The 14,468-nt window shown below is 40.6% G+C and overlaps 1 long non-coding RNA gene across 1 annotated transcript; it reads left to right on the top strand.

Moving 5' to 3' along the window:
* Positions 1-6,887: 6,887 nt before the first annotated feature.
* On the top strand, positions 6,888-14,261 carry LOC103458325 (uncharacterized). The gene is made up of 3 exons (XR_532566.1): positions 6,888-7,001; positions 11,021-11,076; positions 14,055-14,261. It is a non-coding gene; the product is annotated as an uncharacterized LOC103458325 (long non-coding RNA).
* The last annotated feature ends 207 nt before the right edge of the window (positions 14,262-14,468 follow it).

Here is a 14,468-nt window from a genome sequence, read left to right as displayed (position 1 = left end):
TATATAAGGCTCCAAGTGCAAGAACTGAGCTGGGAACCAAAGCATTTGGGGATTTGGTACACAATGCCTGGAACAATCTTCAGTTTGAACTTCAGCTGCATGACTAAGGATCCCAAAAGGAATATAAAGTCCAGCTGAAAACACCAGATTGTAGGCGAAATGTGTGCAAGTGCTTCCAGGTACGTTTAAACGAAATTCCCAAACGAAATGTGGGATCTTTGCAGCTGATTTTTGCTCAGATATCTGTGAGTTCGAACCCAGTTAAGACGAACGAATACACAATGTTCTTGCTAAGCCAGACACAAACACACACCTGAATGCAGAGCCTCAGAAGACGCTCCTGTGTAGGCRCGCAGGAAGAACGCATGCTTTTCTAAGAGTCTAAAGTCGGAGCTGCTTTTCCGCCRTGACACTGGGGATCAAGCCCAACCCAAAGCAGGATCTCAGCAACATCTGGTTTAGTTTATGCGTGGCTTTTATTCCACGTGTCGTTCCAAGGGCTGTTTGTAATGCGTTCCTGAGTCAACAAGATTCCAAAGATGGGAGTTTAGCCAAAAGACGCTGACCTCCCACCTTTTTTTGGATAGGACTTTCACTGAGCCACGTTTCACCTGGATTTAATCTTCTTTATCCTTGGCCGTCGGATAGGGAYATGCCCTCACTCTGAAATCTTTTTTATATATATTTATATATCAGGGGGTCCACGTGTAAAAGAGAGGCAGGTGATTCACAGAAGCAATTTAGTGAACAAATGGCCTCGTTTAGCTAAGCAATCAGGACTGCGGGCGGGTAAAGCAGCCATTTTAAAGCAAGCGTTTGTTTTAGGAAAGGAAAATTGTACCGCTAAGGGCCTGAAATAGAAAAGTGGAGGCTGTGACACACGGTCATTTCCGCTGGCCACTTTGCATCGCTCCCAGAAAAAGAAAAAAAATCATTACGGCTTCCTCCAAAGGGCTGTAAATCTTAACTGAAACGTGGATCCATAAAACCGGCGCAATTCGCCGTCCCGATCCCAACTGCTTGGCTGCACGTGTTTCTGGTCAACATGTCCGTTCCCCACAGTTTCSTGGAGCGGTTTATCGTTGCCTCCACGCCGATGTCCCCCACAATCAGCAGGAAGTGGATGACCTCAGCTGCCCGTTGTTGTRTCCTCCCCCCCGAGGGATCAGACGCTGGTGAACCGCAGATGCAGCAARGGACACAATGAAGCAGGTTTTGCACAAACACATCTGCAGCCAAGGACAGTTTACAGAAGCCGATGGCGTCGCGACTCGGCGCCAGAACGGCAGAAGAAAAACAACGGGAAGACTGAGATGAGCGAAGAGCCTGCAGGCGACAAACAATGCTTTTCACCAAACGTTCACTCACGGTGATGGAAACATGTCACGACATGCAAAGGGATTGTTCCTGGTATGGCTTTGACCTGTGTGGATGGGGTTCATTTAAAGGTGCAGGACGCAACTGTTAGAAAAAATACATACTTGTCAAAACTGTCACCATATTGTGACAGCATCATACGAGACAGWTAATCTTTAAGAAAACAATTTCCTCCACCTCCTTACTGAGCTGCTCCGACCAAAAACAACCAATCAGAGCTRTCAATCAACCTYGTGTACTCACTGCTAGATGTGCTAATGGCGGAGAAACAACTTATTACAGGAAAACAGTTTTTCCATGCTAACTAACCTGAGAATTCATGTCATTCTTTGCGATATAGCAGAGAGAAACGGGAGKCGCCACATGGAGGGATGATTGACAGCATTAAGGCCCGCCTCCTGGCTCTGATTGGTTGTTTCTAGTTGGCACTGGGAGAAGGCAGAGGAGCTTYTTTTTTTTTTTTTTTTTCTTTTTCGAATTTGTTTCTCATACCATACTGTCACGACAAATTTAATAAAAATGTAAACAAAACAAAAAAAAACATCTTTTCACAAGTTACATATTGCAGCTTTAAATCTGTAACGTAACAAAATCAAGACAAGGGAACSTCATCCTGATATTTTAGGTATGTTCCAATTTGGAGAAATTAATATAAATAATTACAGGAAATCCAGTGGAGTTAAGTTTGCAAACTGTTTCTTGTAGTTCTGAGAGGTTTTATGAAGAATGCTGAATTGTTAGAAGCTTACAATTGGAAACACGAAGGTTTGTGTCATGCTTAGACCTCAACACACCAGAAAACATGACGGGACACAGACTGGTTTACAGCAGATGGTAAGCTTCAAAACTGCAAACATGGCGGTTTTATCTAACTTTTTAATTTCAGTTTACACTTGAGCAAGCAATTACACAATTCAGCCATGTAAGCGTYGAATGTTTTTGTTTTAAGCTAAATAATAAACAGCGGGTTCTAATTACTTGTACGATGAAACATCACGACCAACCCCAGGACTCCTACCACACGTTTTTCATTTGCATGCGTTTGTTTTACATCCTAGTAAYTCCGATGCTCGTGTCCATGAAGTCTTAAGCGCTCGTTGTTGTGTCATTCTCCCATCGTGACCCGCAGCAGTGATGTCGGCTGAGACGGAACGCCTCGTGTGCCAGATTGGCAAACTTGTCCGATCCACTCCAGATATTTGCGTTCAGGGATCAGACGAATGTCTCCGAGCGTCTGAAAAGCCATTGATGTTTGCATGACTGAAATGCAAAACCCACAATTTGATTCAGAGATGGTGTTGGCCGATTAAAATCTTTGATACTGACAYCTATTTTGTCCTGCTCGGCATTTGGTAGGGTTTTATTTCTTTTGCCACTGCAACCTACGAACACTGCAAAAAGACAAAAGTAACTCACAAGTAACCTTTGAGCAAGATATAGGAGCTTTTTTTAGGTAAATGATTCTTTAAATTGGAGGGAGGGAGTGCTGGTGTCGTTCACTTATAACAAGATAGTTTAGCCTTAKTAGTGAAATAATCTGCTAATGGAGCTATCATTTTTAAAAAATCAATATTAAGGAATTACTTAATTAAAATAAGCTTCTACCTCTTGCTGAAAGATTACTGTATTGAGATATTTGCACTAGAAACTAAACCAAAAACACTTGCTAGGTTTTTTTTTTTTTGCTCTAAAGTAAAGTTTATGTCTGGATGCCACAAATATGATCCAGATTCAAAAACAAATCAGACCTGGGTTTGGCTTGAACAAAGCCAAAAACAAAATTTTTTAAAAACAATTTTTTTGAAGAGACCAACTTTTATTCACGCGAACACAGCTGTTTACTAGAACCGGAAACCCTTACATAGAAAAGACTCCCAGCCACAGAGTGGGTGGCGCTCTCCCCGGCCCCCCGGGTTACCGTTCGCCCTAATGAGCCTTTTACGGCATGAAAGAGAAACGGGCCGACCTGCAGGAGATTAATGCTTCACAAAATTCCCTTTGTTGGTTCCCAAATTCCACCGGCTGCTGTCCTATTAGACGCCGTAAAGCACGTTTACGACGGAGGGCAAGGCTATTAAAAAGGAAAAGCCTCTAAAAACAAATAATCGGGTTGTAATTATAGCATGACCATGCTCAATGCCGAGGCGGCCTGTGTAGCAGTTTACAGTCAGCCGGCAAGCGCAAACAAGTCCCGGTTCCCATGAAGGTGAACCGCAGAGCTTAATCATAACTTCCACAAAAATTGGGAGCCTGTTGACTTCTCGTGTCCGATCACGTACGTGTCAGTCGGAAGGACACTTCAAGCTGCGTCACTGAGATGGAAAAAAGTACGAAACAAAACAAAAAAAAAACGTAGTTAACTAATCCAAAACACCTGATAAGCCTTGAGGGCTGACTCAACGCCAGTGTGCTGTTTAATCACGCTCAGAGAATGTTCCCTCAGGTGTGTTTTTCTGTTTTGAAACAGAAAAGTCGTCCYACTGTCGTGTGGCCGGGTGGAAGATATTGTGCGTTTTATAGCACTCTATAGTACCTATGCTGCCGGCAGTTGTTGCAAAAAATGCTGTTTATATATATGACTTAAAAGAAATTTGACTTTGTATTTGAAATTGGGCCTCTGTCTCTTTAAGAAACTTCTGCTCCTTTCTCTTTTTTTTTTTTGCATGAAAGAATCAAAGCAACACTCTGGGTATGTTTTTGATGAGGGAGTGACATTATAGCATGATGTAAAGCACTAAAAAGGTGACTTTACTTAACGCTGCTCCGTTAAAATGCTCTTTAAGTAATATTAACTTTTTCACAGTTCATGATGTTGCCACCAGCTTCAGAGCATTTTATTGGAATTGTACTAAGCGCATAAAAATAGTTCACAATTGCAAAAGCATGATACGGGGTTTTCAAAAATATTTTGCACATAAAAATCTACAGTTAATGGGATGCCTTTAATTCATGCACTGAATATTTTGTAAAAAAAAACAAAAAAAAAAAAAAAACACACTTTTCAGGTTTTTGTTTCTGCCTGTTTGCTCATCTGAATTTCATTTAGATTCATTGCAGAGCCAGCAATCAGTTTTCAAATGGCCCCGTGTTTAGCTCAGGGTCAGGTCCAGTTCCACACCACCATACTGCCACCACCGTGTTTTAGGTTGGGATGTTGTGGTGTTAGTAGCGTGGAAAATCAATTTTCCGCCTCACATTTTTCATTGTGTACGTCAAAAGGTTTTGTAAGTCCCTCTATAACCTCAATAATCCAGCTTATTGTTATTTTTTGCAAAYGAACACAGGGTTTTACCTCAACTGCACATCCATAACGTAACTGCAAAAACTTATTACCATCGCTCGCTAAGTCATAWWTCTTCCCTTTGCTTATTACGCCTGAGTAGGAGCCAGGAAATGTCCCCTCATGAGTCGGCCAATCAGGTACCGGATTCTCAACCAGTGTCTTCCCAAGTCTGTTTCTGATTTCCACGAAGCACGAAACGCCTCGTGTGATAACGCCGGCGACTGCATCACTTGAAACGAAGCCGACTTTCCTTCGGACGTGGGGTGGCTTTTGGGAGGGAGGCGTTCACGGGGACAAACTCTCCTTATTTAAACCTCAGAAAGTGTCTGACAGAGAACAAAAKCTGCAAATGACGATCAAACCCAGYGATAAAACCACAAGATGGGACAGGCACTTCACGGACTCAAGCACAAAGAGACAGTCTAAATGGAGAAAGAGGCAATCTTTTCTAAACATTAGCTCCAGTTTTCTTTTTGGCACTATACCAGAGGCACCCAGTAATAAAATGTAGATTAAACAGGGACTTCTATTAGCGGGGGTAATGACAGGTGAAATTACAGACRGCAGCGTTCATCATCCAGATCAACCCTGAAATGAGAAAAAAAAGTTTTTCTCCTGGATTTCACCCACTTTACTAGCCGTAAATCGCCTCTAATGCATAATAAACTTGAGATATTAAAAATCCCTTGTTTTAGTTAATTCAATTATTTGATCTGTGCAATTACCATCCCACTTTGACACAAAGAAAACCTATGGAAAAAAGATTTTGTTCAAGCAAAGCTCAAAAGATATGTGCTCTTAACATTGTACACGTACTAGAACACAGATGCCTTAATGTGCTCAGCATGTCTTGGCTTTAAAAGATTAACTTGTTAGAATTTACTGGTTTTGTTGGCGCCTCTCATCAAATCATTGTGCGAACTCCAACCAAAACTAAAAGGAAGGACGAGAAAGATTGCACTTTCTAATCAGCCTAAGCAACCTAAAACGTGTTTGAAATACMCATACAGCAGCATAAACTCACTGCAAAATTGAAACYTTTGAACTGATTTCATACATTTTAAGGCAGGCAGAAAAAAAACAACAACTTTCTGCTCCTTTTGGGTATAAACCTGACATGGGGTGGAGGTCACTGGGACGGAAGAGGATCCACGTTTGTTTTGCCACCAAACACAGTGAGGAGGATGATAATTGAGGTAAAAATGTACATTTCCAAAACTCACTTTTGAAATCTGCRGCAAAGAGCAGAATGGTAGGATAACCAAACGTTCTTATCAGTCATTAGATCTACAAGCTAACCGACTGTTTGGGGGTGGCGTCTGAAAAAGAACATTTTCCCTCCTAAACTAGCGAATGTAAACACATGGAGCTTGCTAATGTTGGGAAATGAATATATAAAGCACCTCATGTTGGCTATTAGGCGTGGTGGAGAACCTGTGATGCTGTGGGCCGTCTTATCTTCCAAAAGTTCTGGGAGGCTTAAAAAAAAAACTAAAAACCCGAAAATAGTTCATTGCCGACTCTTTTAGCCGGATAATGATCCAAAACGAGGCCAAATCAAAACAAAAATGATTCACTAAATGCAAAATCATCGAGTTAAATCCTTTAGCGAACTCAGGAGATGAAGAGAAGAAAGCAAAGGACCGCTCTCTCTGTTAAATTTTATTCCACCATGGTTCTCAAGTAACTCTAGCCGTACTATGGGTACAGAGATTACTTGACATCAACGGTTTACAAGTAAAATAATAAACAAAAGCTAGTTAGCTAATGAGGTCAAAGAGCTGTAGAGACCAGATTGATCTTTGCYTTAAACAGATACATGTTCCCCCCCCCAAAAAAAGTGCATTACATTAAATTAGCCTGATAAACGTACATTGCTATCAGGTTAATTACATGCTTTGATTTTTATTTGCCATCACTGATTATGTTTGGAGGCTCCGTTAGCTTCCTCTGCACTACAGTAATGGTTTGAATCCCACATGCTCGAGCGAGTGAAACCCAACATTAAGAGTAATGTGAAACGCATGATCAAAGCTGACCTTACTCTCTCAGCCATATTTGCGTTTTATTGCTTGCAGTAAATCACAGGAGTGCAGTGTGCTTCCAGGGCGCGGTACAACACCGCGGCGCGCGCGCGCGGGCGGGCGGGCCCGCTAACTCTCGCTGAACTCTGCTGTCACGCGCTGAAATGCAAGAGCAGAGAGGAGCAGAGAGAAGCAGAGCGAACGCAGATGAGATCGACATCTTGACTTTGTCACAATGGCTCCACAGTTCACCTCATTGTGTCGTAGGCAGAGCGGTTCAGCCACTTCACCGGACCAACCATGTGTCACCAGTCCCGGTGGGAGATGATGTCATCGCAGGATGATGYAATTGACGGGCAGCTTACACGGGGAACTTAAGCGTCAGTGCTAACAGCTGCGCCACTGCTTCTTGTTAACCTGTGTTCTGTCATGACTCGCTTTAATGACCGACTATAACAAACCATTATGAAATTATTTGGGTTTGAAAACCAGTTACGTGGTTCCCAAACAGTTTTTGGACTCAAATGTGGGCCTGGGAAACTGCAGAACAGAATAAGGCTACGTGCACACAGCAGGTCTTTTTTTTTTTCGTGGTCATTCATGTTACTAATTAAATGAGACCGCAATCAGACTTCTCCGTGAACGTTTTAAAACCCCAAAGCTACCCGCATGCGCAGATAAAGAACGTTGACGTCACCCAGCAGAGCTCTGTTTACGGAAGTAATAATTCAGCAGTGGTAGCAGACGACATCGTCACAGGATCATAACAAGACAAAGGATGTTAATAATAATAATAATAATAATAATAATAATAATAATAATAATAATAATAATAATAATAATAATAATAAAAAGACACAACTAATAGAAATGGCGTTTTGTCGAGCACTGACTGCAACTTCTGTACAGAAGATTTGTAGTCAGAGCCAGGAGTGGTGTGACTGTAAAGTGATTCACTTCAGTGACTTCTTTCAAAAGTACCTAGTTATGATTTTCTGCCTTTGTTTACTTTAATACCACTTATGGAAGTGGCACAAATTGTTTTTTTTCTTTTTGTTGTTGAAAAGATTGGAACTTGGCCATTCAGACTGCAAGGATAAAGTCGGATATGGGTTACATGTATAGGGGAAAAAATTAGATTTGAGTCGCATTTGCCTGCAGAATGAACAGCAGGCTTTAGTCTATTTAAATATCAGTGTTTAGAATTATCCAGTTTAGGTTTAAGTATAAATATTTAATTAAAGGCAGATAACAAGTAGTGAAATACCCCTTTAATTTAACCGAATCCAAAGCTAATCATTGATTGACCATCTTAAAAGCAATGGGAATTTTTTGTTTTATGCAAGTGAAAGATTACTTTGTTCCTCCCTTGTGCTGCGCTATAGCATGTTCTGAAACGACTTTTAATTTCAGATCAGATATCTATAGAAATAAAAATAAAAATGGTCACCGATATGCACTATTTTCCTCAGTTTACCTTTAGGCCAGTCTTAATGTTTCCAGTCTTCTGTTGAAGAAATGTTTACAAAGGAAAACAATGACTTAGCTTTAGGGCTGAGAGTCACAACTTCTGTGCTAGAGTTAAAAAAAACAAAGTCTGCATTATTAGAGCCAGAAGGGATTGCTTAGAACAAAACAAAATCTGGGCAAGGAAAGCTCAAATAACTCCATTGTAGTAAATATGAATTTTTAATCTCTGTCATAATCATTGGTAATTATGCTAATGAAACGTGAATTTTTTTTATTGTCTCTCTCTCTGCTCTTGCTTTCAAAATTTTCTTAGTAAAATTTGAGCACAAAAACAATATTTGTACAAACTTAATTTGGGAACATAACGGTTTGGATATGCCTTTCAGTTTGGAAAAATAACTGTTTAGATGTATTATTTAAAACCAAAAGTTGATTTGTTATTAATGCTAATAATACAAATCTGTGAACCACTAACAGATTTGGTGAAATCTGTTAGTGATTTGGTGAAATCTGTTGTACTTTAGGTGAAAAAAATAAAACAGACCAACATTACTTATTGTAACTCTACAGTCTAACAGTAGTAGTTACTAGTGGGACCTTTAACAATGAGCTCACTGCAGGCCCACTATGCATCTTTGTCACAGAGGGGCTTTCAAACGACATCTCGGCCGCTATTTTTAGCTTTACTTTCGGCAACGTGGAGCGTGTGTGAAAGGACTCGTAAGATGCAAACGCGAGGCTTTTGTTCGGCCTCACGATGCTCTCCACTTTAGAGAGCAGATAGAACAGGACGGTCCCTTCATTCACTCCGTCCCTCGAAAGCTAAAAGAGCCTGACTTTTCGTCTCACTTTCCCGAAAGCGTCGAATCGGTGTCTGAAGAAAAGAGCGCACACGGTTCATTTCACGAAGAGCGAGGGAACTGGTTCGACTAAACAAAACGACCACGGCAAACATCTTTTTTTGATCCTTACTTACAATGTTGTGCATTGAAAGACGTATCGTGGCTTTAGGATAGCCCAAATGTCCTCTTATAACTATAGACGCATTTAAAACGTTTACAGCAATAAAATGTGCTACCTCCAGTACTCCTAGCAAACCATTTTAAATATGCACCTTAAAATAGTTTTCTTTATTTATTGCTTTTTACATCACATTTTCTACCAATTATGAGATTAAACCCCTGAAACTGCTCTAATCTCATTGCCACCATCAGAAAACAATATTATGAGGAAATATTGAAACAGCAGCAGACAGGAAGTCAATGCTTGAGTATGAACAAGTCTTTGAAATAGATTCATTTCAGAATCATGGTTTCAGTTTAAAAAAAATAAAAATTGTGGACAGAACTGAAGAGGCGTGCAAGATGAGAGAAAGACGGTCTCCACATCCAGACCAACTGGACAAAATTACAGCAATCTGTTGTTTGGATCTTAGCAGAGGAAACCAAACATGTTTTACCCGAATGAGAGACTTTTTTTTTTTTTTGCATTTAGCAGATGGGAACAATTTTGGGGGTCCCCAAAAATCTATTTTTTTTTCTCAATCTCATAAATCCAGCCATAAATCCAGTATGCATACCCTAGAAATCCTTATAACCTCCACTTTACTCCTGAATCATTCTTCTTGATGCGATACGGTTAAAGACGATGTAAAAATGGAAGCAAAGTTCCTGATGTGAATCCAGTGCCTAAAAATACCCCCAAGTGGGGGCATAAAGCTTACATTTCCACCGAAGGTGTCATATAATCATCTCACATCAGGATGTTACGTAACCACAGCTCGGTGGTCTTGTTATTAGGACTTGAGATGTGTGTCTTATCAGCAGCCGTGGTGATTTATCGTCTAATCCCTAAAAACTTCCCACAGCCATCACCTCCCAGTGAATTTAATCCAACTTCTTTACTAATTCCCGCTCTTCAATCCCTGGCAAGCAGCCGTATCTCCGTCCACACGAGTCAAACATGTGGGTATAAACGCTTTTTTTTCCCCTTTTCTGTCAATGTTTCTAATCCTCAGTGCCTAAAAACAGAAAATCTTATTTATTTATTTTTTTTATTTAAGACTTTAAGGTCACAGGGAGTCGTCTCAAACCTCCAACTTTATGTTTACATCCAGTGTTTTTGTCTGTCAGGGGCCGAGATAAATTTTGGTTTCAGGACTTTGACCCAGAAACCCAAACACTCTTCCGCTGTGGGCAAATATTTGCTCCGTCTCCATTTATTTTCCTACACAACAGCTTATTTCTCTCTGTAGTGCCCTTGTCGGGTTTGTCGTGTGGTTTGTTTAACTCGATCCTGTTGTGTCTTGGTGTGAATCGGCATTAGTTTAAAGGGATGCAGGCAAGGTCTCAGACTTAGACTAAGCACAGATTAGGAATGCTTGCACCCTGCGATGCAGGCTGAGGGAAGGCTTTTTCTTTCTCCACTTCTCTGCCAGGAAACAAAGCTAAATAAAAAAATAAAACAGCCAATGGATTTTACACCCTTTAACCTCCAACCCATTCGAATCAATGTTTTGGAAAACCACTTTTTGGGGATGTGGTCATTCTCCCACATGGATGTAGTCCAGCTGGAAGGTGAAACTCTGCCCCAATTTCAAGTCTTTTGCAGCTGCTAACAGGCAACCCCACAGCATAATACTCCCACCACCTTATCTCACTGTGGGGATGGTGTATTTGATGGTCCACACACCTTTTTTGCATGTGGCTCCAAAAGTTTCATTCTGTTTTCATTTGGCCAGAAAATTGCTGATACGTTTGCTATTTCGCATAACCAGTAAACAAGAAGTTAATTTCACTGAGTTAATTTAAGACAGATGATCTTAATTAACCATCATATAATTAACTCTACTTCTGTTTCTGAGTAGATGCCAGGAGGCGATGAGAGCAAAACCAAGTCCATGGTGGAGAGAAACTGCAAAAGGTGAGTGGTGTGTGTGTTTGTTTATAATACCTTGTGGGGACCATTTTCCTGACACATACTACGTTGTCGGGACCCACTGCTCCTTGAGGGACCGAAGCCTGGTCCCCTATAGAAATGAATGGAAAGTCCCCACAAAGATAGCCACTCAAGCGTGCGTGCGTGCGTGCGTGCGTGCGTGTGTGTGTGTGTGGTGGGAGTGGGATTTGTTTGTTGCTCCAGCCTTTTCATGCCCTCCAGCACCGTGACCTTTACGGTAGGGAAGGATCAGCGCTTACAATCAGCGCAAATCCCAACCACATACATTCTCACCCTGCAACACAATGTTGGGCAAAGTCAGCTCAGGTGATTTATGGCACAGGAAAAAGAAAAGAAAAAGGAAAAAAAAAAACCGGTGACCTGTGGTGAGGCGAACAATGAGCTGCCGAGTGAGAACTGCTGTTGTCGCTTCGGCAGAAGGTAAACATCTTAATTCACGTTAATGGAGTGCGGATGTGCTTTCTGCTTTAGGAAGTAACAATAAAGTCTTTTCAGTGTTTGCTAACGAAGGCTGATGGACTTGGAAGGAGAGAAAGAGAGAGAGGGAAGGGGGGAGGAGAGATTTGTCAAGGTGTCCTGTAATGTTTGCGAGCGCGACATCAGTCATAAGCCAACTGCTTGCTCAGGAACTTGTCACTGACACACTTTAACCTTGACTCCCAGAGTGCGCACTATTCATATACAGCAGTTATTTATAGTATAGTGTCCCAGTTCTGGTGGCTGCTATTTTTATTTTCACACTGGATGCTTTCTGGAAGGACTCGAACTGACATCCATACAATTATTTCTTTACCGAAACATCATCAAAACGGCAGAGATTCATTGAAAGACCTGACCGGTGTCAAACCACAGGAAACTGCCGCGCTTCCTCAGAGCTGAATTGGTGCTAGAACACTGGGAGGATCAATCAATAAATCAATAATTCTTTACAGTTCATTATCTAAATGCAGCGCTTCGCTTCATCTGATCAGAGAAATTCAAAGTGGGTGATCTGCAAATGAATTCAGTAGCATACAGAGTTATATGCAACACCTGTGATGAGTAACTATGAAATTAACAGTTGTTCTTACCCTGTCAGATTTTCCTACCGTAGCACAGATAGATAGCTACGTCTATCTGTCGGTGCTACGAGTCTAAAGCTTCTACTGTCATTTTTACAAACCGAAAACCACAGAGGGTTGTGTTAATGTTAAATATTATTATTGGATGACATTCTTTTAGTGACGGGACTTAGGAGTTATGCTTAGCTTAGCATTCGTGCAATTTATAAACACAACAAAATCACAAAAATATATCTCCCTTCATCAGAATATCCTACCCGTATGGATGAGAAATCGGCTGAAATCTCTGCTGAGATTCTTATGTAATTGACGCGCACATCAATGACGTATCATCGATGTGCCACAAGGTAGGACGGGTTCATGGGTAGCACAGATAGATAGATCACCTGTTCGTTGGTGTCATTTGTCAACATTTGTTCAAAACACACGTACAGTCTCCTGTAAGTTCCCACCTTTTTGAACGTCTTTGCGAATTTTATAAGGATTTTATGTAAACATCAACACAAAGTGGTGAGTTTCAAAAAGCTTTTACAAATAAGAATATAAAAATTGTCACCTACATTTGTAATTTTAACTTCGTAGTTTACATACCCCAAAATAACACCTGCTGTCAGAAATACCCTAATTATAAAATAAAGCCCTTCTCTGTGTTTAATTCAATCCATGCATGAATCCAGTTCTGTGATCGGACATTTATAAGAAAATATTATAGAAAAATTGAACAAGTCAAGTTTATTTGTACAGGTTTTTTTTTTTTCAATAACAAGACAGTTCAAAGTGCTTTACCTGAAACAAAACACAATAAACTAGCAACCAAAAAGAAGGACTATTAGTTTTGCACGCCATAAATCTAATATTTGTGGAAGAAGAAAGCCACAAGACCGTAGAGGAAGAGCGAGAGAGGGATGCTTTACATCAGGGGTGTTCAAAGTGTGGCCTGGGGCCCATTTGTGGCCCTCTAAATAATTGGCTGTGCCCCCCCCCCACCCGTCCCCGACCGACCAAAATTGAGTCATTTTGAATCTTTTAGAGTGACACTGCTAGAAATAAAATTTTTTCAATATAAAAATAGGAGTTTGGTAAAAAGACAACTTGTTTCTCATTCATTAGCATGATTTATACGTTTATCTTAAAGTAAATCCAACCAAATGCATCACATAACTTTTACACAGACTTCGGTCAAGAAGTCAGTCAACCGAAAACTTTGGAAACTGAACGTCTCATCAATGTCTCAGATATAATGACCAACAGATCCCAATTCAATACAATTGTACATGTTTAAGTTTGATTTTTGAGCAGCTATGAATAAAAACATATCACAATGAATTTAATTTTGTGTTTTTATCAAAAATAAGTACAATTGTGGCCCACTAGAGTTTAATAAGCTTGGACACTGAGAGCGACCCAGACAATGGAAAATAGCAAAACTCAAAAATGAAGCTTTTTTAGATGCTGCTTTTGATTCTGCAAAGTATTCAGCTGTAGATTTTTCAAGACATTTTGGAAATAAGTCATATTTTTTCTTCCRCTTCCGATTTATGTGATACATTGTGTTGTTCTATCACAAAAGGACTGAATAAAATACAAAACAAACTATCAGAAAGTTTGTTAGGTACGAACACTTGTACTTCAGACAATATTTGTTTGAATGAAAACTACTTTTGAGGTTTTTAAAAACGATTTCCTGCCCTGCCGACTCCAGAGCTGCATGTTGTGTTGCAGTAGAGGTTCACTGAATGAAACCAGTTCATTGTTACCATTGTTTATTCTTTTCACTGTACCATCTGGTGACTTCACTCCTCCATTTCTCTCTCTCTCTCTTTTTCTCTCTGTTTACATTGTCTCCCCTCTCTCCCTCTCTCTCTCTCATCRTGCTTCCAGCGCTGCGTCATCTCTAGTGAGAAGTGTGCGCTCGGAAACAAGGTCCTGACTGTGCAGAAGGCTGGAATAGTTCAGCAGCAAATCGGATGACCCCTTTTGTTTCTGCGAAACGGCAACGTCTGTCTCAGAGGGCGGCCCGTTGCATCGCCGCGTTCTCCGACAAAAGATGCGAAAAAGTTCATTAGAAGCTTTTGGGTGTGTGCCATGTTTGGACAATAAATTAGTCAATCTTAATCTCCGCTSAATTGTCTCTGCCGCACGAAGCTGTATCTTTATCCAAGCCAGGAATTTATTMATAGATTGCCAGACAGCGTCTGGAGGAGATGGTTTTTAATTAACGCCGTCACACAGACAAAAAACWAAACAAAAAGGAAACTCGCCATGCTTCTGTTTCGTCTTGATTGACTTGATGAC

The sequence above is a fragment of the Poecilia reticulata genome, linkage group LG22 (assembly GCF_000633615.1).
Source record: "Poecilia reticulata strain Guanapo linkage group LG22, Guppy_female_1.0+MT, whole genome shotgun sequence".
Taxonomy (NCBI): Eukaryota; Metazoa; Chordata; class Actinopteri; order Cyprinodontiformes; family Poeciliidae; genus Poecilia; species Poecilia reticulata.
Note: the sequence above shows the minus strand (reverse complement) of the source record. Positions and strands in the feature narration are given on the sequence as shown.